Source organism: Ictalurus punctatus, chromosome 7, assembly GCF_001660625.3.
Source record: "Ictalurus punctatus breed USDA103 chromosome 7, Coco_2.0, whole genome shotgun sequence".
NCBI classification, from domain to species: Eukaryota; Metazoa; Chordata; class Actinopteri; order Siluriformes; family Ictaluridae; genus Ictalurus; species Ictalurus punctatus.
Window position 1 is genome coordinate 21,012,713 of NC_030422.2, and position 9,239 is coordinate 21,021,951.

Consider the following 9,239-nt stretch of genomic DNA (forward strand, 5'->3'; position numbering starts at 1 on the left):
GGATAATGTGGATAATTTAATTTCACACTTGACAAGTACTTCAAAATATAAGTCTAAAAGATTATCTTTCAAAAGACTGAAAATAAAACGTATCAACAGCTAACACATCAGTTGACATAACTGAATGTTCCTTTAAGGGAAAGTGACCTTGTTTTTTTTGGTTTGTTTTTTAATGCACTTGCTTACAATCACATGCAGGTTGTCTCCTTCTCTGTTTCTCTTCTCTTCTCCTTCTCTCTTCTCTAATTTGACACAATGTATGCATGCATGCATGTATGTATGTATGTATAGATAGATAGATAGATAGATAGATAGATGGATAGACTGCAGCATTAAGGTAGTGGTAAAAAAACATATTACCATAACATAACATAAATACAATAAAAATAAAATAAAGTAAAGAAGCACAGTAAAAAAAAAAAAAAACAGTCCATTCAAAATCTATTAAGGAGGAGAGGGAGCTTATCTCTGTACAATAAATTAAATACGTAAACAAAAGCGACTTAAGACTGCTGAACGGCTTTGCCCTTTCCTTCCTGTCTCTCGGCTTAAACATGTTTTTCTGCACACTGAGTTAATGGAAATCTCCTTCTAAAACAAATTAAATTAAGTTTACATGCGCTAATTTGTTGGTTGGTGCTGTATTTTCATGAGAAGTTAGCGAACGTCCAGAACGCATTGCAGTTAAAGGCATATTCTCACGGAGATGTTTTTGTATAAGAAAATTATTAGCCGTGCAGACAGCACGAGACGTGCAGGTTTCACAATAATCTCAGTGTAAGCACTAGCACTACAAATGTGAGATAATTACAGTGCTCCGGTCCTATGATTGTCTAGTTCTATATATCAATAACTGTAACAACTCTTTCCCTGGCATCGCAAAAGTAGAAACAGTAAGCAAAATGTCAGGTTTTTGTGAGATAAAAATTTTAAACCAAGATAAATCATGTCAGAACCTTTTCTACCTTCATTGTGAAACTTTAACCTATTAATTAAAGTGAAAAACAATGAAAAATAAAAATTGTACAATAACCTGGTTGCATAAATGTGCACTTCCTTAAACTAATATTTAGTTGAAACACCTTTAGATTTTATCACAGCATTCAATATTTTTGGGTAAGAGCCAATCAGTTTGGTACATCTTGAGTTTGGTACATTCTTCCTTGCAAAAGCATTCCAACTCTGTCCAATTGGCTGGGCATCTCCTGTGCACAGCCCTCCTCAGGTCATCCCAGAGATATGAAGAATTCTGGAGATTGTTGTCACATATAGAGAGCAACCAGTACTTGCCAGAAATTGCTGCAATTCTATTAATGTTGCTGTAGGCCTCTTGGCAGTTTTTTCCTGATCTTCTCATCAATTTTAGAGGGACATCATGTTCTTAGAACTGTCACTGCCATGCCATATTTTTTCCACTTGTTGATTATTGTCTTTACAGTGGTCCATGGTCTGTCCAGTGCCTTGGAAATTTTTTTGTAACCCTCTCCTGATTGATATTTTTAAAAATGAGATCCCGAGATTTGTAAGCTCTTTGCAGCCCAGGGATGTTACCTAGAAAATCTTATAGGAACAGCTTTACTTTATTTGGGAGTGATCAGTCACTTTAACTGATGGCAGGTGTATACTAATTAGTATTTAACACGAGCTTGAATGTGATTCATTGATTCTGAACACTGCCATATTCCCAATTATAAACGGATGTGCAGGCTTATTCAAGCTGGGTATCGGAAGTTTTTTCTTTTTCTTTTCATTCCAAAAAAATTCTGGTGTTTTTTCACTTGATTTATATGTTGCAATAAAGGTGAAAAAGGTTCTGACATAAATTAATTTAGTTCTTTTTTTTTTTACAACACAAAAACCTACCATTTTAACAGGTGTGTGTAGACCTTTATACCCCCTGTAGGTTATGGCAGATACTTGGCTGGTTAGTGATCTATGAGAGGACAATCACAATGGTGATGGAATTAGCATGAAAGTTAAAGCTCTGGAACCTTATCTGTTAAAGTGCAGATGAGGAGGTTAAAGAGCTAAACAGACTAAAGGACTAAAGGATTACTGCATCAGTCTCATTAAGTAGAGATGAAGCAAGGGTTAAATCCCTAGTGCTACTATCAGCAAGTAGTTTAACAGTGTAGTAGGTAACATAGGAATACATTAACCAAAGTGAACATAATCCAAATAAAAAGAGTTTAAACTGAAAAAAAAATCAACTCAGAAGTTGATTTCAAGATAAATCTTGATCACATGTTCATTATAAATAATATTCAGGGTAGATTTTTTTCCTTTCAGTGACAATATCCCATTATATATTTACCAAGATTACATACTGAGTCAGGATGCAACCATGTCTACTTAATTGTTAACAGTGAGTGGTAGAAAGTAACCACCTCACAAGAGCCTCTCTTGGTTCGCTAGCTTCAGTGATGTTTGAATGATGACAGCTGCAGTTCTGACAAGTCATTCTGTAATGCAGGCCTTCCTTAGCCAGGTTCAATTTCCTTGTGCCATCTATTTTAATTACTCCGTTTTCCCCTGTGGGCCAAATCAGAATATGCATACATTTCCTGGCACTCTTTCCATATTAATGAAATGGCATTGGCTCAAAAAAATTATCCAACTCTTAAATAAAGAGTTTAAGATGAAGAAACTTGTGGAGTAGTCCCACTTCAATTTCAAATCTGGCATGAAATATACTTATATCTTCTAAAAGCAAGGTTTGCTTTGGTATACAAGAAGGTCTAAAATATTACAGAATTCCCGTCTTCATAAACAATGGATGCATGTGAGGCTGAATGATTCAGTGTCTGTGTGGTCCCAATATTTTTATATTGGCATACAATTACTTGTACAGATCTTTGTGGTACCTTTTGTGGTTTGTGGAATTTATGTAGGTGCCCTTATTGACTTGCCAAAAGAAATGTATAGTAACATGAAATGTGTGGAATTTGTTTAACTTTCATATGGCCTGATTTAGCTTCCAGTTAAAGGTGCTACATTGATGCTACATAAACAAATCTATTAGTAATGAGACTCATTTCATTGATTTTCCTAAAAAGCAGTACTAAAAGTAGCTAGCCTTTTACCTATCAATTACCTACCTTTTATCAATATTAGAATGCGGCCAGCTTCTGACTAAAGCTACACTACAGAGAAGCAACCAGAAAACTTGGAGTACTTATAGAAAAGTCATTTTGAAATATGTTAGCTTCTTATTAAATCATTTTCATACTGCTCTCACTAACATATAATTACATAAAATGCCTAGTATGTTTTATGAGTTAGCTCAGAGGTTCTCAACCATTTGTAACTAAACCCCCCCACCCCCCACCCCCACCCACCCCCCAATGGAGGAGACCAGGAATAATGATCATCTATTCTATATTTCAAACTAAAATGGGGTCTTCGGCATTTTCAAAAGTCTCCATTTTCCAGGGTCGAAAATGCCAGAGTAGTGTAGACAACAGGCGTGACCGTAGTTATGTGTTTTAAAATGAAAACGCACTAGTGTAAACAGGGCCTAAGCTCCGCCTCTCCCCAGAAAAAATAAAATGCAGAGGGAGAGAGAATGTGGGGTTTTTCATAAGCACATTCTATTTGAAATGCAATAAAATACACTAAGTCCCCAAATCATGCCCTGACTGTTTTTTTTTCTTGAAAACAATCTGCCCTCCCTGTTGAGAACCACTGAGTTAGCCTATCATTCCCAATCCTTTTGATTAAACTCAAACCAGCTTTATTATCTATTTGATATTAGCTGGTAATTATTATACTACCTATATTGTAGCTACTTGAAGCTAGAAATTCCTATTTAGATTACATTTATTTAATAGCATGTCATTACCACACAGTAAAAAAAAAAAGTTTAAATGCTTACTTACTTATATGCTGTAGTGTGTGCGTTTTACACATTGGTTTTGCCAGAGTTTCTACAAACGGGTATACAGAGAATTGTGGTCCTATTTATTTACATATGATATCGTGAATAAACAAATTAAGAATTTATGCATATGCAAAGTACTAGGCTGAAAGGTGAAGAAATAAATCATGAAGAAAAATCATGAAGCAGCAACCAATAACAGTAAAAGACAGAAACCAAGCAAGGGCAAGGAAAGTTTTTACACGCAATCCTCTATGAAGGCTATCTTTTGATTTCTATCTTTTTCTGATCTCTCTATAATCCAGTCATCAAGAGGGGATCTACTTCAGGCACTACAGACTCACTGGCCCACACACGCACACACACACATGCACCAACACACACATCAGCGTGCATGGATGCATGTCTTCCTGATACTATGTCATCCATGTAGCGTACTGAATATATTACGTAATGCAGGTCAGACTTCAATTCTGCTGTGGATTATGAAAATCTAAAGCAAGACACTGTGTGACAGAATGAGTGGAAATCAGCCGACAGTGATAAGCAGAGGTTGGATAGACAAGTAGAAAGGTACAGAGGTGGGAAATAGCTGGCATCTGAAATGGATTTGGGTCATCAAGTTTTAACAGCCTCACGATAAGGATGCGTGAAACATGAAATAAATCCTTCACATAAAGCAAACTGTAGCCTATTACCAGAGCATCCGGCTAAATTATTCATATTCACCCTGAACACTCTCAGGCATTTTACTGGTGCACCGAAATAAGGCTAGTGGTCAATATGAACCTCAAACTTAATTTCACACTTGACAGCACAAGGTTCAAGTAAATGAAACTTCTTGGAAAGTAAAAACATACACAGTGCAGTCCATTAATAATTGGACAGTGATAACGTTTCTTTTTTGGGATCTGTATCCCAGTACACTGTAAAGAAAATAATCCAGTTAAAGTGCAGAATGTCAGCTTTACTTTGGGATTTGTGTAATTGATGGCCGCATCACTTTTCTACATAGTCTCCCCATTTCAAGGGACCAAGAGTAATTATACAAATTGTAACATAAAGTGAAATGTCAATGTTGAGTACTCCGATTACGAATCCTTTGCAATCGCTGCCTGCCTGAATTCTCTGTTATTAAACTGTCAGACATCACCAGACACTGAGTGGTTTGCATACTGATGCACTGTCGGGCCTGTAATCCAACTATTTTCTATTTTCTCAATGTTTTCTGTCCTTTTGTCCCTAGTACACTGTGTAATTGGCCATGACTTGGCCCCATAGTGATTTCAGTAATACTTTTCTGTACACCATCATGGAGAAGCAGGACGTCATATAATATATCTCTGCACAGATCAGAAATCATCATGCTGTTGTCAGTGGCAGTTATTAAGTATAAATAAAGATAAATGAGTTAGTTCTACCATCAGCCATACATGTCCATACCACCATTTTACATATATATGGTGGTATGCTTTCGATTATAAGCAGTTCACTTTTTTCTACACCATTTGCACTCTTGTCAGTGTATAACTGAGATAATGACACACAATTGCCATAAAAGAGATGGACTGTATATTAGTGCTGTAATTCCTTTTCATATTCATATTATTCATATTAATTATCCAATATACTTGTAAACGTGTGTTACTGTTTAGCTGCTGTGCGGCAAGTAGTTAATTTTTCCCCCTGTGCTTTATAAAGCCAGTAGTTCTTACCCACTGTTGGTCTGACAGAAACCAAAGCTCTCTATAATCAGGTACTGGCTTCGTCGAGGTCTCTCTGGTGACTCAGGGACAGAAATCTGGTGCTAGACGGCCATGGCTTGAGGTTTGTCCCTCACTAGGTTAGCTTCCTCTTCTCCTTCTGACCTGCTGCAACACACACAAATGAACAGATTTCTTCTAAGACTCTAAGCAAATGAGAGCTCCTTATTTTCCGCCGTCTTTGGTGGCATCTAATAACCTATTTATAACTTGAGTCTCAAGTGACTCATTGATACATATTTCCTAAAGCACCCTCATAATCTTTTATACCCATCTTTAATGTATGTTGTTTGGCACCAAGCCACGGAATCTGTAACTTGTCCTCGCTGTCTTTTTAAAGCTCACGTCTACAAACCTACAAAGTGTTTAGAACTAATAATAAAGATTATTCTGCCATCTGAAAGTGCAGTCATGTCACAACAGGTCCATCAGAGACATGACCCCTAATCACATTTCAAGCCTCATAATGACACAACAAAAAATGTTAGTGTTAACACTTGGAGTATTGAATTAACAGATAGCTGTAGCGCTTCATTAACATCCACTTAGTCCACAATCTCAGGGAAAAAAATAATAATTACTAAAGTGCACTTTCATTTTTGCTGCAGTGAGTGATACCCTTAAGGGTGCATCTTTTGTGCATTTAATATATGATCTTCATTCTTTTTAATCAAGCTTTAAAAATACACTACATGCACCTTTCCAAAAAAGTGTACCATATAAGGTACAACATCGGCCACAAGGAAAGCTACAGTGTAGTAGCTTACATTTGTTGTTGTTTTCATGAAAGTGCTAGCCTAACAAAGAAAAAGAAAAGTTGTTGGGGTTTTTTCCATAAATATATGAACACTTGTTTTGTTAATGTAACAGGAGTTTTACTGAGTACCTTCTAGTCTATATGTGACTCTCAGTACTACTTATTTTCCATAAATATCCTAATGATAGGATGCTGGCTGTATAGTCTAACATGCAAATATTACAGCAGTCCATCCGTTTGACCTACCGACTCAGTGATAACGCGCAAATCCACAGGACAGATCCTCGGGGGTGATGCACCTGTCTGTCGGGCCGGTTCCTGACGTCTCACAGCGAGCTGGTCCTCTAGAGGAAAAGCAGGCTGCTGGGCTCCATGGCACTAGTTTCTGGAGGTGATCCGCCTCTTCACGTAGTTTCCAGAACACTACAGTGTAAGCAGCAGGGCAAAAATGATTTCTCTTCCGCTGCAGGATCGATCGCAGACTCTGAGAATAATTTACGATGGCCTCTCAAACCGAATTATGCTCTCACCCTGTCTCCTTCATCCATAGCCGAGCTGAGTGAACGCGTCTGTCGCTCCTTTATAGCCGATAATAACTTATGCAAATACCTGTGCCTTGGTGAAGGAGAGCTTCAAGCTCAGAGGAGAAGAAGAGCAGGAGCTGCGAGCACTGAAACTGAACAGAGTGGGAACTGAATCTGTGTGTGTGTGTGAGAGAGAGAGAGAGAGAGAGAGAGAGAGAGAGAGAGAGAGAGAGAGAGAGCGAGCGCATGTGTGCTCCAACAGCATCAGTTTGAGCCGTGTGAATGGAGATGGGGAGAGGGACCTTAATTCGGGGGACACCCTGGATGGGGTGCCAATGTCGTGGCTAACAATCTTTCCAGCCTAACAAAAAACTTCAGAGACAGAGGGTTTGTAGATGTCTTTATTGAACTTTATTGAAACAATAAAGTGAGACATCCATCCATCCATCTTCTATACCACTTATCCTTTTCAGGGTCGCGGGGGAATCTGGAGCCTATCCCAGGGAGCATCGGGCACAAGGCGGGGTACACCCTGGACAGGGTGCCAATCCATCACAGGGCACAATCACATACACTTTCACACACCCATTCATATAATACGGACATTTTGGACATGCCTAATCAGCCTACCACGCGTGTCTTTGGACTGGGGGAGGAAACCGGAGTACCCAGAGGAAACCCCAGCAGCACGGGGAGAACATGCAAGCTCCGCACACACAGGACTATGGGAATCAAACCGCACGTGTTAACCACTAAGCCACAGTGTGCAGAAAGTCTAAATTATGCAAAGAAACACAGCCCTTTTTATACCTTTCTCCAAAGTGTATTCATCTTAGGCGAGATTTTTGAATTTTCTCATTAAAAACAGACCAATCTTCTCACCATGATTAATTATTCATGTCTATATGTTATCTTAAACTTGTGGAGCATGCGTTGTTAGTTGTTTTACTTGAAAAGGATTTATGAGCACAAGGTTTCTTTTTTAAAAAAGGTTTCACTCAGACAGAGTCTTTGTTTTTTGTTTCTCTCTGACCAACACATCCCTTCTTATGTCTCAATGAGCTTCTGTCTGTTTCTATCTGCTGTCCAGGCTGATATCTACCTCCCTTCCTGAGGCCTTAGCCTAACTCATTAACTGCTATTGGGCCTCACGGTTGTTTACTTACAAAAGCAGTTTTCAGCGAATATCTAATGCCAGTTTATCGCTCTGCAGATAATGCATATATATATATATATATATATATATATATATATATATATATATATATATATATATATATATATATGACAATACTCTATAACAGGCTACAATAGTAAGTGTTGTAGGTGACATTTCTTATTTAGTTTGCCAGTATGTGGTTTTGCATGTAACCAAAATAAATGTAGCACATCCAGGCTCCAACGTGGCAACTTGACTCTGCAGGGCATGTTTCCTGACTCTCTGATTTGAGTTGGTCTTCATGGCTCCATCCAGCTGAGAAACATAATGCAGACATGTGGCCCAAACCTCACGGGCTATTAGATCAGTGACGACTTGCTCCTGTAGACTGAATAACCAGTCAATTGGCAAAGCTGTTAGATCAGTGACACTTGTCCAAATGAAGTCCTTAGCATTCACTTCTCTCCCTTTTTAATATTGACATATTGAACCGGTAGAATAAAGCACAGTAAATGTTGCTGAATGTGTAATTATCATCTGTCAAATTGTAATTATTTAAAAAATTAACCTGCCACAGTGGCTAATGTTTAAAATGTGGCTCTAGCACAGTACTGGCACCAATACAGCTATATGTTAATTGCCATTTGGTACTGTGTTTCATAATAGCTGCTGAACCATCTGTTCTACTGCTCAATTTGTGCTGATCCCAAAACAGTAGTTAAGATGCTCCTGTTAAGAGAATATTGATCAGGTTTGTCAAGAGGCACGCTTAATTGTGAAGTATGACTTACGTTGTTGCGATTAATGACCTGGCTAAACCCATAATGTTCAGCCTGGAAGGTGCTTGTATCACACAATTAGACCAAGGTAATAGCTTAAGAATCAATGATGAATGGATTTCCAATTATTGCCACTTCAACACTCTTTGAAACACAAACACACACACACACACACACACACACACACACACACACACACACACACACACACACGCATAAGCCCAGCTTGGCATTTTAATGTAAAGTCATGATATCCATACACAATTTCTTTATGCACTGTATAAGAGGGGTATAATGATAAGAAGATTTGGATTGATACATCTATTTAATAGGTAATAACTAAAATGACTCGAGGCAACAATCATAAATCAATTATTACT

At 38.0% G+C, this 9,239-nt stretch overlaps 1 protein-coding gene across 2 annotated transcripts in view; it reads right to left on the reverse strand.

Moving 5' to 3' along the window:
- Positions 1-7,094, reverse strand: part of slc8a4b (solute carrier family 8 member 4b) — a 66,222-nt gene extending 59,128 nt beyond the window's left edge. The window contains exons 1-3 of one of the 2 annotated variants that reach the window (XM_053681762.1): positions 6,928-7,094; positions 6,644-6,820; positions 5,593-5,748 (exon numbers count right to left, since the gene is read on the reverse strand). The gene's annotated coding sequence lies outside the window, so the exon portion shown is untranslated. Of the gene's footprint in view, positions 1-5,592; positions 5,749-6,643 lie in introns of both variants that reach the window. The other variant, XM_053681763.1, reaches the window with a different exon arrangement.
- Between the last annotated feature and the right edge of the window lie 2,145 nt (positions 7,095-9,239).